Source organism: Puma concolor, chromosome D1 (assembly GCF_028749965.1).
Source record: "Puma concolor isolate L17-30 chromosome D1, mPumCon1.1.hap2, whole genome shotgun sequence".
Lineage (NCBI taxonomy): Eukaryota > Metazoa > Chordata > Mammalia > Carnivora > Felidae > Puma > Puma concolor.
In genome coordinates this window covers 29,999,714-30,016,298 of record NC_141676.1, presented here as the reverse complement: position 1 = coordinate 30,016,298, position 16,585 = coordinate 29,999,714, and the positions used below count along the sequence as shown (strand labels likewise).

The window sequence follows — 16,585 nt, the reverse complement described above, 5'->3', positions numbered from 1 at the left end:
TCTGATAACATTCAACACTTCTTTTGATAAACTAGGAGTAAAAAGCAACTTCTTTTAACCTACAAGAATTATCTACAAAAACAAACAAACAACAATAACAAAATCTTAGGACTTACATCATATTAATGGTAAACCAATGACATGACAATTCACTAAAATAGAAATAAAAACTGGAGGGGCTCCTGGGCAACTCAGTTGGTTGAGCGTCAGACTCTTGGTTTCAGCTCAGGTCATGACTTCATGGTTCCTGGGTTCGAGCCCTACATCAGGCTCTATGCTGATGGCGTGGAGCCAGCTTGGGATTCTGTCTCCCTCTCTCTCTGCCCCTCCTGTGTCTCTCTCTCAAAATAAATAAAGTTAAAAAAAAAGAGAGAGAGAGAAACTGGAAAGGAAGAAGTTAAAAGGTCATCATTAACAAATGGGATTTCTCTACACAGGAAAAGAATAAACATGTGAATTTGCAGAGTCTCTTGACAGAAGATCAGTGTTCAAAAAATCACTGAAACTGAATTTATTCATTCATTCATTCATTCACTGTAATAACTGAATTTCTGCATACTAGCAAAAGCCAACTAGAAAACAAAATTTTAAAATAACATATATGACAACTCCAAAAAAAGCATCGAATAGTTGAAACAAAGTCAAAGGAAACATGTATAAGACCATTACATTGCTGAGAGAAAATGAAGACAACCTAAACAAATAGAAAGATACACCTATGTTCATGGATTCAAAGAATTTGCAGGGTTATCAATTCCCCTCAAATTGGTCTACAGATTCAATACAATTCCAGTGGAGAATTTTTTTCCAGTACAAAATGGCACACTCATTGTAAGGTATATATAGAAATGCAAAAAACCTGGAATAGCCAAGGCAAACATTAAATAGAACAAAACTGGAGAAGCTTACTTCAAGTATCATAATCTATGGTTAGTTTACAGAAGAGTATTATATGTGGCAAATCTAGACAAACAGATCAAAGGAACAGAACCAAATAAAAGAGCTACACTTACATGATTATCTGATTTATAACAAAGGTTTTAATACAGTTCAGTAGGAAAAGGCTAGTCTTTTTACTAATTGGTGCTAAGTCAATGAGATATGCATACTGGGAAAAAAAAAAAAAACCTTGACCCATAACATCATAAATATAAAAATTAATTTGAGATAGATTACAGACAAACATATGAATGGTAAAGTAATAAAACTTTTAGAAGAAAATGGAGACTATCTTCATCACCTTTGGGTAAGGCTAAAATATTAACCCTAAAAGACTGCTCAATTTGATTTTACTGAAATTAAAAACTTCTGTATATCAAAAACACCATTTTTAAAAAGGCAAAAAACCCAGACAGGGAGCAAATATCATATCTAGATACTAATATCTACATATGTGTCTGGAAAAGGTACATCCAGAATATACAGAGAATTCCAACAAATCATTTAAAAAAAGACAAACGACAAAAATTAGGCAAAAAACATGGAGATTTCACAAAAGAGGATATCCAATTAGCTGACATGAAAAGTTCATCATCATTTGTTATCAGGGAATTGCCAATTATAAGAGATATTACCATAAAATCACCACAGTGGCTAAAATTACAAAGACAATACAAAAAGCTAAAAAAGATGTGGAGCAAGTAAAACTGTCAATCACTGCTGGGGAAACAATAAATTTACACAACTACTTCAGAAAAGTGTTTGGCAGTACCTACCCCTAAGATTGAGCAATGTTAACATAGATATATATGTCACAGAAAAAGCTGCTTATGTTCATTAAATGATACATACAAAGATATTCATAGCAGCTTTATTCATAATATCCCCAAACTAGAAACTACCTAAATACCAACCATTAAGAGAATGAATAAATTGTGGTATATTCATACAATGGGACACCACACAGCAATGAAAAGGAATAAAATACTGATACATGCAACAACATAAATAAATCTCACATAATATTAGTGACAAAGACAGACACAAAAGATGTATGATTCCATACATGTTATATGATTCAATTTATATTATTCTATTTTATGAAGGCCAAATACAAACAAAACTAAGTGGTGATGACAGAGGTAAGAAAAATAACTAAATCTGTAGGGCACATATTTAAGCCCAAGTAGTGGTTGCACAGGTATATACATACGTAGAAATACATCACATGGTAGGCACACATGCACTCACATGCAAGTGTGTGTATCAATCAATCAATCAAGGCCAGAGAGGATGGGATCAAACAAAAGTAGATTGGCTTTTTATAGAAGTTGGGGCACTTTCTCCAACATAAAAAGAAGGAAAACAAGGTGGGTTCAGATACTGGTAGTTTTGTCAGTTTGATGGTGGGGAAACCAGGGAGCCAACGCTCCAGGCTATTTTCTCAGTCTCAGGCATTGAGGACATGAGCAGAGACTGGGAACTCTCAGCATGGAGCCAGCTGGTAAATGGAGAATTGGTTACAGATGTCTTAGTATCCTACTGCTGCTGTAAAAAACTACTATAAAGTTAGGGCTTAGAACAACACAAATTTATTATCTTACATTTCGAACTATACTACAAAGCCATAGTAATCAAAACAATACAGTACTGGCATAAAAAGAAGCACACAGATGAATGGAACAGAAGAGAGCCCAGAAATGAATCCACACTTATATGGTCAATCTATGACAAAGGAGGCAAGAATATACAATGGAGGACAGTCTCTTCAATAGATGGTGTTGGGAAAACTGGACAGCTACGTGCAAGCAAACAGCCTTAACAATATTTTTCTAGATCTGTCTCCTCAGGCAAGAGAAACAAAAGAAAAGAAAAAAAAATAGGACTACATAAACTAAAAAGCTTTTAAACAGTTAAGGAAAACCATCAACAAAATTAAAAGGCAATGTGCTAAATGGGAGAAGACAATTTACAAATGATATATCTGAAAAAGGATTAATATCCAAAATATATAAAGAACTCCTACAACGCAACACCAAAAAAAAAAAAAAAAAAAAAAAAAGTCCCACAAATAATCCAATTAATAAATAGGCAGAGTACTTGAGTAGACATTTTTCCAAAGAAGACACACAGGTGGCTAAGAGATTCAAGACAAGATGCTCAACATTACTAATCATTAGGGAAATGTAAATCAAACCCATGAGATATCCCTGATACCAGTCAGAATGGCTATATCAAAAAGATAAAAAAGGAATACATGTTGGCCAGGATGTGGAGAAAAGGAAGACCTCATGCACTATTGGTGGAAATGTGAACGGGTGCAGCAACTATGGAAAAGAGTATGGAGGTTCCTCAAAAAACTAAAAACAGAAATACCATACAAACCAGTAAATAACCACTTCTGGATATTTACCTGAAGAACACAAAACACTAATTTGAAAAGATATATACACCCTTGTTTACTGTAGCATTATTTACAACAGCTAAAATACGAAAGCAATCTAAGTGTCCATTGATAGACAAATGGATAAAGAAAATATGGCATATATATATACACACACACACAATGAAATATTTATTACTCAGCCATAAAAAAAAAGTGCAATCATGCCATTAGTGACAACATGGATAGACCTAGAGGATATTATGTTAAGTGCAATAAGTTACAAAGACAAATACCATATGATTTCACCTATATGTGGAAGCTAAAAAACAAAACAAAGGAGAAATCGATTCATAAATACAGGAAATAATCTGGTGGTTGCCAGAGCGGATTGGGGTTGTGGGAGGGGTGATGGATGAAATAGATGAAAGGGACTAAGAGGTACAACCTTTCGGTTATAAAGTAAGTAAGTCAGGGAGATGAGAAGTAAAGCATAGAAAATATAATTAATGATACTGTAGTAACTTTGGTGACAGAGAGCAATTAACTATACTTCTCATGCTGAAAATTTTGTAATGTATAAACTGTTGAATCACTATGTTGTACACCTGAAACCAATATAATATTGTATGGCAACTATACCTCAATAAAAATTTTTAAAAATTTATTAAGGTCAGAAATCCAATATAACTCTCACTGTGCTAAAAATCAAGGTGTTGGTAGGGCTGCATTCCTTTCTGGAGGCCCTAGGAGAGAATCCTTTCTATGTTTTTTTTCCAGCTTCTAGATGCTGCAAACATTCCTTGCTTTGTGGCTCCTTCCTCCAACTTCAAAGCCAGCAGCACTGCATCCCTCTGACCATTCTTCCATAGTCACATCTCCTTCAGACTATTTCTTCTGCCTTCTTCCACTTTTAAGGGCTCTTGTGATTACACTGAACCCACCCAGAATATCCATTCGGGGTCCTTAATTACATTTGCAAAGTACTTTTTGCTATGTAAGGAAATATAGTCACAGGTTCAGGGAACTAGGACACTAGACAGCTTGGTTGAGACCTACCATCTACCACACCAGGATACCAACACACTAAACTAGTATTTATCATAGTGTGGTCCCCAGACCAGGAGAATGGGCATCATCTGGCAACTTGTCTGAAATGCAAATTCTTGGGCCAAACTCAAGATTTATGTAATCAGAAAAGTGGGGAGTGTCACTCAGGAATCTGTGTTTTAGCAAGTCGTCTAGGTGATTCTGAAGCACAGTAACATATAAGAACCACTGCTCTAAGCTGTTAGGGTGACCGATGGCCATAACTACCCTTATGCAGCTTTGCTCATCTAGTCATTTACTGCTGTGTCATTTATCATATTCCATGTGTGCTGTGAAATAAAGATGGGAAACTTTAGCATAAAGAATTCTTACTCTATATCGGAGATGGGATTTGTTGGTTTTTATTCTCTATCACATTTACTTTTTTCAGAAATTGATTCACCAATGTAGAGACTAAATTCCTTTAAAGGAGAGCTTATGTACTCTATCAATTAACAGAAATAGAAATGTGAGGAAAAAAGAAATGAAAAATTAAAAATTGTGACTGTCACATATAGGAAAAGAAATATACAATAAATACTGTAAATAAAGTATACAGTATATATATTAAAGCTCCATATAATACTGGCATAAAGGTACAAAGTTGATATCTACTTTCAACAGTTATCTACATTATAGATAAAAAGATTTCTTCCTGGGGCACCTGGGTGGCTCAGTCAGTTAAGTGTTCCACTTCAGCTCTGGTCATGATCTCATGGTTTGTGAGTCTGAGCCCCATGTAGGGCTCTGTGCTGACAGCTCAGAGCCTGGAGTCTGCTTCGGATTCTGTGTCTCCCTCCCTCTCTGCCCCCTCCCCAAATCATGTGTGGGTGTGAGTAATTAAAAAATTTTTTAAAAAATTTCTTCCTATAACACAAAGTTAGAAAACACTAAGTGGGATACAGGTAATAATGGCTTCTTTCACTACACATAAGTAAACCTCCAATACCAACCAAAATAACAACAACAACAACTACGTAAATGGTACTTATTGCTGTGTGCCAGGCTCTAATTACATATATTAACTCATTTAGTTCCTACAATAACTCTATAAGAACTTAAGTATCTCATTTTACAGATTAAAAAAAATAATAATAACTGGGGGACAGAGAGGTTAAGGAACCATTCAAAATAACACAGCTCATAGGCAGCAGAACCAGAACTCAAAATGAAGCAGGTGGGCTGCCAAGTCAACCACTATGCTATACTGCCTTTAATTAAAATAAAGAAATGTTTTGGAAACTATGATAAACAGGCATATGGGAAAGAGAGAAGCCAGACTGATTAAGCCAACTATAAAGGTGAAGCAGTGAACTCTAGACAGGGGAACAATCTAAGATCTCGATTTAGATCTAACCATAAAAGTAGCCTTAGAGTGATTTCAGAATACCCAAAGCTACCATAACAAAAACAAAAACAAAAACAAAAACATCCAACTGATGGTTTAGGTCTAGAATTCCTTTGAAAAGAAAAGAAAACATTTTGTTTCAGAAATATGAGGGAAAAAAAGTAAAGAATGTTGAGACTACCAAATTACAAAAATTCATTCATTTTAAAGTATAAGCAGCCAAAGAAGTGATTAAAATGATAACTTTTTTTTTGTTTCGAGAAGAACAGTTAATGAATATATTAGCATTTAAAGAAGTGTTCACATTAACGAAAGGTGAGGACAGATGAAGAAGAAAACTCCCAGCCATCATAGTTTTACTACATTTACCTTAATTTGGACAAGAATGACATTCCTGAGATTTCTGTGATTTCTCAAATTTAAAAATATCTACACAAAATACATTTTCCCATATAATGATTATACCTAAAATAACTGAAAGATATATGTCCGTTTCAGACCCTGAATGGAAGTTATTGTGACAAGAAGAGAACAGACTCGCTAAGACATGGATGCTGAATGGTGTACTCTGCTCAAGAGCTAAATAATTCACTCTTACACAGCAGCCTCTGCCATCAAAGTAATTCAAATTCCTGCCATTGCAAAATCACCTTCAGGGCTGCTCAAGAATTGTTCAAATCCATAATGTTAAACCTACTGTAAGAGTTGTGCAGAGGCTATTTTTCTAGAACTACAAACTAAAGAGTTCTGATCCCCATAATCTATGAAGACTTTATTTGAACCTATTTATTTTAACGCATTTCCAGAGGAAATAAATGCCTTCACTTTAAGGTTTAAAGTAGTGAATATTGCTTTGCATGTGACTACAACATCAAAATTATCTGAGAACCTAATACAAAAACCAAACTCCAAAAACAAACAAACAAACTCCCAGGCTCCCATCATAGAGTTAATAAATGAAAATCTGTGGAAGCAAGGCTGCAGAATCTAGTTTTAATAAGCTCCCAGGAAGGAAGCCCTATAAAGGACTTTATGCTGTCATTTGAGACAACTAAGACAAACTCAGTATTTTCAGGAATTTGACAAAATTTATCCATTCATTAATTTTAAACTGAATGTTAACTTTGGGAGAACTCTAAATTTCATCATCAAACTTTATCATGCTAACATTGCAATGATTTAAAAACCTTCAGTGTTACTTTCTGAAGTTCACTTCTTATATATATCCAAAATCAAAACTCATTTTATATTTATAAACCATAAGCAGTTAACACTTTTAACACAAATAACAGCTTCCAAAACAGTAAAATACCAAAACCATCCCATTCATCCACCAATAATCCCCCAATGATTACATATGATCCATCTATTTCAGAACAATATACAAGCTGTACATGTGAGTTGAAGGGTACTCATTCAAATGGAATAATATCGGGGAGCCTGGGTGGCTCAGTCAGTAAAGCATCCGACTTCAGCTCGGGTCATGATCTAGCAGCTTGTGAGTTTGAGCCCCGCGTCGGGCTCTGTGCTGACAGCTTAGAGCCTGGAGCCTGCTTTCAATTCTGTGTCCCTCTCTCACTCTGCCCCTCCCCCACTTGTGCTCTCTCTCTCTCTCTCTCTCTCTCTATCTCTGTCTCTCTCTCTCTCCCTCTCTCAAGAATAAATAAAACATTTTAAAGAATTAAAAAAACAGGGGTGCCTGGGTGGCTCAGTCGGTTGGGCGTCCGACTTCAGCTCAGGTCATGATCTCGCAGTCTGTGAGTTCAAGCCCCGCGTCGGGCTCTGTGCTGACAGCTCAGAGCCTGGAGCCTGTTTCAGATTCTGTGTCTCCCTCTCTCTCTGACCCTCCCCCGTTCATGCTCTGTCTGTCCTTGTCTCAAAAATAAATAAAACGTTTAAAAAATTAAAAAAACAAAAAAACAAATGTAATATTATCATTTAGCATTATCATAGGTTAGCTGTCACTGTGCCAGTCTACAGTTCATGTATGGCCCTTTGGAGAGATATCAAGTCTCATAAATTGTTGAAAAAGAAAAAAGAGTTTAGAATCTCTTAAATAATCAAGAATTCCTATGATTCCCATCCTGCTTTTGTTACACCTTACTCCTTTTTAAAAATTTCTTCTCGTTTCTCTCAGTCTAGATCCCTTTCTCTTAAGTCCAAAATCACCTGTTAACTTCTACTAATATTATTAGTCACCTGTGCCAATAAATCTATTATTTGTAGCTTCTAAAGGTGAGTCAAATTTCTCATAAGCTATCAATAAGGTATTAAATTCACATGAATCTACCTAAAAATAATGTGTATCATTGAGAAGACCTTGTATGTTTACAGTGAATTTAATTAAGATGAGTTTATTTGGGGCTTTGCAAAAGAAATAACCGTCTCTAATCTGCCTATGAACAGAGAAGGAAAAAATACTCTCAAGAGCCATTCAGTAAATAGCTGATTTCAAAAGCAGAAAAGTAAATACTATGTTTAATAAAAGCTTTGAGACAAATTTTTTGAAAAGGAAAGCCATTTTAAAAAATAATTATAAGATATTATTAACTACCATAAAAAGTTACCCTGAGAAAATGCACTAGCTGGCAAAATAATTTGAAATTACACATAAACCAAACATTTTGTATTTAAAATATAAGTGATTATGTTACCAGGATAAGAAAAAGAATTTAGTCTACGTATTCCATGGATAGACCTTTCCATTGTGATAGAATTTTAAATGAATACCTTTTCAAATAGTAAAAATACAAATAGAAGGCTAAAAACTTCCTTTATAAACTAACATAATGCAGTTCAGTAAAAATATTAAGCTTTCTCATTCATTTAAAATGTGACAGCAAATGAAGAAACACATTTTGCAATACAATAGCTTGAAATCAGTTTAAAAAATCCATTAATAATGACAAGTTTGCTAGGTAGGTTTAATCAAAGATCTCTACATAAATTTATTACCTATTGATTTTTCTAATAAAGATCTCCTATGAAGAATAAAACATACTATATGTAAATAGAGGCTACAAGCAAATCAATGCATTGTGCATAATGATTAGATTTTAATAATTCTTACAGTTGTAAAAATTATTCACCTATACATAGTTAAATTTTTATATTAAGGTTTTATAATTTTTTAATAAAAAGCTACTAAATCAAAAACAATAAGATAAAAATCAAGTTCTATGAATAAATATTTTAAAAGTAAGTACTCTAGGATCATAACACTGACAACACTAATTATCTTTTCTAGTCTTGGCAGTTATGTTGCATACTGTTTGGGTGACTGATGGGATAATTTCACTTCATTTTCTTTCAGTGTATTCTGGACCATGTAGGAGAAGAATATTAAAATAATTAACACCTCTAAACAAAGTACTTGATAAAGTTTTTAGTTGACATAAAATGCTTAAAAAACAAAAACCTCAATTAACTAATACATGATTCTAGAGCAAATAACTAAACCTCTACCTGCTAAAGGAAAACTTTCACTAAGAATTTCTGATTTTAAAAAATGTCACTCAGTATTAATATTAGCTATTTTAGGATTTTTATATATTAAAATCATATATTTTCACAGAAAGCTCTTTTCATTGGTTTGAGATAGCATTACCTTAATCATCAAAAATATAAATGTCTATTTTTATATCATTAAAAATGGTTTACCTCGCTAAAAACATTTAATCAGCAGGAATCAAAGCAGTCTTTAATAAACAGGTAAAACGTATGATGAATTCCTTACACCTATAGATATTTTGATTTAGTGATAATGACCTTATATCCAAAAGAACACTAAAGTATTTAAGTTAATATTTAATTTCAAATATAAATCTTTACCAATAGCAAATACACTGTCAATCAACTGGAAAAAGTATAAAAGATATTATTAATCAACTTCTTTATTTGAACATTTTAATACATTTTTTAAGTCATACATATAGTTTATGCACGCCTTATATAATTTATAAGTCGTATAGCTTATAATAAGGCTAAACATTAAAAATAATAAAAAGCACATTCTTTGCCTTGATCACCTGATTTTTTTGTTGTTGTTGTTTATAAAATTAATCACAGTTAGCAGGGTAGAAATCGCTTTGAGCTTCGTGAATGACATCCAAGAGATGGGAAAGGATTAGTTCTCAGTTGCTGCCAGTTATAGCGCCAGGTGGCTTTTTCTGCAGTGAAGGTGTTACCGATAATCCCATTACACTGGTACTAAATCTTGCAGACATCAAAATTATCACCAAGGTTCCTTTTCATCCCATCCTTTCCAAATGACTGGAAGTCGCTTCACCTGAAAGAAGTCAAATCCACATGCAGCTGCTGTTTTAGCAGGCAGCAAACTCCCTGAGAATGCCAGTCGTGATTCAATTTTGCTGTGCTGGTGGCCCCCTATTCCCTGTCCAATAATACATCTGTTAAAAAATCCTACAGCTACAAATCAAGTTTAATCCTACCAGGGACCTCATGTTGGTCTTGTCTTCCAAAAAGGCAGCAGGTTCTGCTGTCTATCTCTGCTAGCGTCTGGGGAATACCCTTTAAATCCCAGCTCTACTTAGAAGAATAAGCTAAGGATCACAAAACATGACCTCAAAAACCCTGATATGACTATATTCTGACCCAGAGGCATTCATTCTAGGTGAAGATTAGAACTTTGCATAATAAGATTACACAGCAAGTGAATGATATCAAGGGACTATCCATATGCAGCCGCCTGGTTTTCTATAGACAGCCTGTGCTCTGCAATATGCAGTGCAGACGAAAAAGAGCTTGGTCTTTCTAGCTGAAATAAAATAGATTCACATAAATTAGTTGGCCATTTCCAGATTCCTAAATCCCCTATTACATCTTTTATTGACAGCTCCTGTGAGGATAGCACAAATGTTATTCCTTTTTATTCTGTGCTTCTATAACAATCATGCTCTGTAATTGAAATGTACATAGATTATGGCTCGAAATTAACATCTTGTTTGCTGTAATCTTGGATTACAATTGACTGTGTACATAATAAAATTAGGAAATCAATGGATGGATTTATCATCTCCAAGAAACTAGAGGTATTGTTTAAAGAATAGTTTAACATTTTGTGTCAACATTTTAAATGCAGAAGTCACAGAGAAGTCAATAAAAATTTAAGTGAGTAAAAGGATACAACAGGCATCAGGTAATATCTACGTAAAAGTTAGATTACATAAAAATTAGCTCATTTCCGTCAAAATTTTAAAGTGTTAAAATTTTCAAACGTGAAAGTTCAGAGAGATCTCCTTTTGAGATTTTCTCTCAAAACCATACTTGAGCAAGAACCAGTTACACAAAAAATCTCTACTTTTTATAAGGTACGTGTAGTGACAGTATTTTATACACATCACCTTGATCATTTTACACTTTAAAATAGTTGATTCAATTCAAATCGTCATTCAATGTTTTATAGTTCTTAACTATGTGCTTCTAAAGTACTTAAAGACATTCCCTCTCCTATTTGAATATATACAGAGCATTTAAAATGTATAGAATCCTAGAGAACTTTGTTTTGTTTTTTTTCTACCAAGTTTAAAGCAGTATGAGCTCTAAGCAAACTTATGTGAAAAGAGACATATACGTTCCCACAAATAACTATGCAGAAAAATTCTAAGAATGTGAAGAGGAGTTCTCTACTTAAAAAAAAAAATATTAAGATTTGCCATGAGATTCTTATAAAACTAAGCTCCTTGGTATACTTAAAACACGTCTGACAAGTTTGATTTGCCCACAATTGCTGAGGAACATACTCCATCCATTACATTAGCCCTTATTTCCTTATTATCACAATATATTTAAGCATATCTATACAATATCTGATAAGTAGACAGGAATCAGGTAACATAATTATGATTCTGTGTATTAATCAGGCAGATATATACCAATAGTATCAGTGGTAGAGCTATAAAAAACACCGTATGTAATTTCATTTAGATAGTCCATGAACATTCTTTGGTCGTCTTGAATAGTATATAGCTAGAAAATTAATGAGGAATGCAAAAAATACACATTTCTGTAGAACTTTAGAGCTACACTGTTCAATAAGGTAGTCATTAGCTATATATGGCTACTGAGAACTTGAAATGTGACTAGTCCAAATTGTGATGTGAGTATAAAATACACACTTGGACTTTGAAGACATAGTACAAAAAAACAATAAAATAATTCATATTATTGAAAATAGTATTTTGGATATAATGGATTAAATAAAATAAGTGACTTGCACTATATTTGTACTGGACAGCACTGCTTTAGATCATACATTTTTAACAGTAAATTCCTAAACTAACTGAAATTGCACAACTAATAAATACTAAAGCAGAGAGTTATTCTAGAAGAACAAACATTTCAGTGTCAAATCTGATAGATTAGCTTAGAAAAGAACAAAATGCTGTCATTTCTGCCTCTATTTCACGTTTCTAGGTTAAGGGTAGTGGGGGAGAAGAAGGGACCAACGAGACTGCTGACCACCATGTACCAAAAAAGAACGATATTTTATAGTTACAAAATGCTTTAGTGTATTAAACACAGGTTTTTACAAAAAATATATATATACCTTGGGCAACTTCATAAAAGACTAGTAAGTCTATATGTTACCCCTAATTGAATCCAATAGATAGCAACTTCAAAAAAACATGTCTGGATCTAAAAAGGGTCATGGTTTTCTTCTAAAGGACTGTACAACTGTTTATATTCCATTTTTAAAAATACATTATAAGTAATAACTACAGAGATTTGAAGCATGTAATAAAAAGCATGTAATGCTTTTCCATTAGTCTTTTCATTATATACACCAATGTAGGTTAAAAACTCCATTAATTAAGGTTTTACAGAAATAAGAAAGACTACAAATAGTTAAAATATAAAATATATACCTAATTTAATTCAAGAAAGTTAATGGCAGATTTAGTATGGCCAGACAATTGATGTCATACAATTAAAATACAAAGCCTGTCTTTGTCACACACTGGAATATTATTCCAATATAAACAATAGTACATAAAGTATTAACTCATTTAAAAGTTGCTTTTTCATAATTATTTCTTTATAACATTTATCTAAAATACTAAGACTAATCATGAAATATGAGTATGAATAAATAACATGGATAAAATCTAAATTAATTCTTTACGATCCAGCCATGTCACTTTTTCCCAGTCTTTCAAAATTATATAAGTTCTTTCCTTTTCTGGTAACAAGTATCACACAGACACACACAGACACAGAGACACACACAAAAACAAAATAATAACAATAAAAAAACTTTCTAACCATCAATATATGAGTGTAATGATATTCAGTCTAAGTTAATCCCCAGACATCCAAATTCATGAATAAAAATTCATCAGTTTTAAATACACTGAGCCTATTAAGCAAGAACAAAAGCATATGCACAAAAGAGCTTTTAATATATTTCAAAGCCCAGAAGAGCCATGGTCTCATTAAAATTATAAATTACACAAACATGGAATGAAGATTCAAACTGCAGTGCAGCTAAGCAGATTACAGAAAACCCCGCGTTCCATATGATAACACACCATGGCCCTCCCAGATGGGGGCTTGGAACAAAAAGGCCATCACCACAGCTAGGGAAAACCTCCTTGTGATCTCTGGTTTCTGTTCAGCAGATGACAGCCAAATAATATGTTGATTATTCTGTTTGTGCTGCTAAGCTTGTAAGATGGAATAAAAGCGATATGATCTATTGTGAACCCAATGCTAATGTGTTGCTCCACTCATAAATAATATACTGAATTTATTTTGAAACTATCTTTTATCTAAATTTCAGTTTTTAAATGCATGAATTAAAATAAAAGCCAGGATAAAATAATATTTAATTTGATGCTTTAAACTAAAAAATGTAATGACAAGTGAAAAATATCTAAGTACTTAGTGAAGAGTCCAGTACAACTGCCTTTCTTTAATCTCAGCACTGTGATCAGAGACAAAATGCATTTTTAAGTAGGTAGTTACTCTCATTATGAAATATAAATGCAAAATTAAATAATACAATAATCATGAAGTTTATGATATACATTATTAAGATACAAACTAAAACATATAAAACACTTTTCTGCAATATACTAATGGTACATAATCAGAACATGTATCTAAAATATTTCTGAATAATAAAAAGTATCACAGAAGGCCTTAAGAATGTTCATAACTTGGGCACAAATGGATGCTCACAAAAAATCCTACTTAAAATAAAAATAATTAAAAAGAAGCTTCTAAAAATAGTTTTCAAATATAACAGAGAACATCATTTCTTTTTTTATAGCTGTAGAGTATTTCATGGTATAGATATGCCACAGTTCATTTAATCAGTACTCTACTGATAGACATCCTCAAAAGAAATATGCAAATATATTAATCAAGAAATATGTATTAGAATGTTTATAATAGCATTATATGGAAAACCACCCAAATGTCCATTAACAGAATGGATTAAAAATATTGTGATATAGTCATATAATGGAATGGAGCTATGAAAATGAACCAACCACAACTTCATGCAATGTAGATGAATAGCAAGACATAATGTTGAGCAAAGGAAACTAGACACAAAAAAATTATACTGTGTAACTCTATGTATAAAATACATACATAATGTTTCTTTTCTTTATCTGGGTGCTGGTTACATGGGTGTATTTGGCTTCTGAAAAATTCATTGAGCCATCTACTTTTAATATGTGCACTTCTCTGTATATATAATTTTCTTTAAAAAGGCAGTTTTACACAAAAATAGTATACAAAGGCAGTCAAAATCCTTGTCATAAGAAATTTAGAAACAGGTGACATATATAAAATCTAAAAGTGAAAACTAAGCATTCTTATACTACTTATTTGAATACTCAAATTTTCAACTCAACAGCCGAAACAAATTCCTGGATTCTTTGAAACAGAAGAGCAAAAGCCACTCAACCCTATTCTCCTCCCCCATCCCCAAACTCTAATACCAGACTCAGAGGTATCTGGTCTTTCTGTCAGGAATTGCTGCTGCTGCTGCTATATAATAGACCTAAAATAATCTCAGGATGGAACATTTGCCCATATGTTAGAAAATAAAGTAAGACAGAAGATAAGGCAGCTTAACAAATATGTTTGCCATCTCCCCGTTTGCCTTCAAATTTCATAAACTTTTATTTGCTAATTATGAAAGCTTATTACCTAATTTAATAGAGAACTATTTTACTTCTCAATGAAGTTAAAAGAAAATATAATTAATTCCTTAATATCACTATCATACAAGTAAAACTTCCTGATAATACGATAATAAACTAAACAATGTATCTCATTACCTCCCACTTAAATATTTTCCTTTATTTCTATACTGGAATCAACACATGATTACATTACTGTTTTTCTCATATTAAAAAGATACTTTAAGATATAAGCTAAAAGAATAAATTCATAAGTAAATAAGTAAGAAATAAGCTAAAAGAGACCATCTAAAGATTACAGAGTTCAATTTTCATTTGTGTAACAAATACTTATTCAGTGCTTACCAGGATCTGGAGATAAAGGAGTAAAATTAGCTAATTTCTGTGGTAAATGTAGCAGACTTACCCCTTTCTTTCCCACTCATATGATTTACAAATGAAACAAAACTATTTTTAATGAGTAACACATTATTTAAATATTAAGAACAATCTAGACGATACACAGTTAAAGTTCCATCTACTCCATTTTCCTCACCCATCCACACATAAGATTTAGATTTTGCATAACCTCCCAGATTTTCTTTTTGCAAATATAAGCAAATAGGAATATGTATTTTTATTTCCTTCCCCCTTTATGCAAAAAGTAATTTACCATACACTGTTTGAACTTTGCTCTTTTAAAACAACAACGTATGTTTCAAAATGTTCTAAATCTGCATATAGAAAATATCCTTTCTTTTTTTTCACGGCTGTAGAGTTTTACATTTTATAGATATGCCACAGTTCACATTAACCAGTACCCTACTGATAGACAGTAGGGGTGTTTCCAATCTTTTGCTACCGCAAAAATGCTACAGTGAAAACTCCTGTACATATAGTATTACATGAGTACACAAGTACATCTGTAATAAATTTCTGGAACTAGTATACAGAGAAGTTTAAATGCATTGGTCTTTTCCTAGAAATTGCCAATTTTTCTTCTACGAGGGTTGTGTCATTTTGCACTTCCACCACAGATGCATCTCAGATGTATCCTAGGAAAACCTAATCCTCTCGTTTGGCCTCTAAGATAATTTGTTCATAAGGCAATTGCCAACGATGTTCTAATTGCAAAAAACCACAGAAAGCTCTTTGTTTGTTTTACCCCTAATGCAGAATTAAAATCCGTTCACCTAAATTAAAACAAAGGAATTTTCAAATTAAAAAAAAAAAAAAACACCTCACTGACATAAGAAATCATCATATTGATGCCTAATGTACTGGGATAGAAACTATCTATCTTTCTTCCCAATTATCTCCTGTCATCTAAAAACAAATATACTCTCCCATTCCAGTTTTTTTTTTTTAAATTAACATTTAGTGGTTTATAATTGGGTAAGCAGTCAAATGCATTTCACTTTGAAACGAATGTTTTCCTAAGGCATTTAAGTTTTCATGAAACCAAATCCATGTGACTTCTACATTGTCCTTTAAAAAGCTATAATTTCAAAGGTGGTTTAATTTTTATGACTGCCATTTTCAAATGGCAGTGTCAACTAATACACTGTTTTTATTTCAATGTCCATCCTATCAAATATTTTATAATTAGAAAATGCCCACTTAGACCCACTGGACTTCCCATTTGAAGGAGTCCTTAAGCAAATTGTTTCA

At 32.8% G+C, this 16,585-nt stretch overlaps 1 protein-coding gene across 8 annotated transcripts in view; it reads right to left on the bottom strand.

The window, feature by feature from the left end:
- The window catches only part of IMMP1L (inner mitochondrial membrane peptidase subunit 1), an 83,161-nt gene that overhangs the window by 41,164 nt on the left and 25,412 nt on the right, over positions 1-16,585 (bottom strand). For 2 of the 8 annotated variants that reach the window (XM_086677758.1, XM_086677757.1), the window contains one exon: positions 9,788-10,047. The exons of 5 other annotated variants lie outside the window; for them this stretch is intronic. The gene's annotated coding sequence lies outside the window, so the exon portion shown is untranslated. The remainder of the gene's footprint in view (positions 1-9,787; positions 10,048-16,585) is intronic. One more of the 8 variants, XM_086677759.1, reaches the window with a different exon arrangement.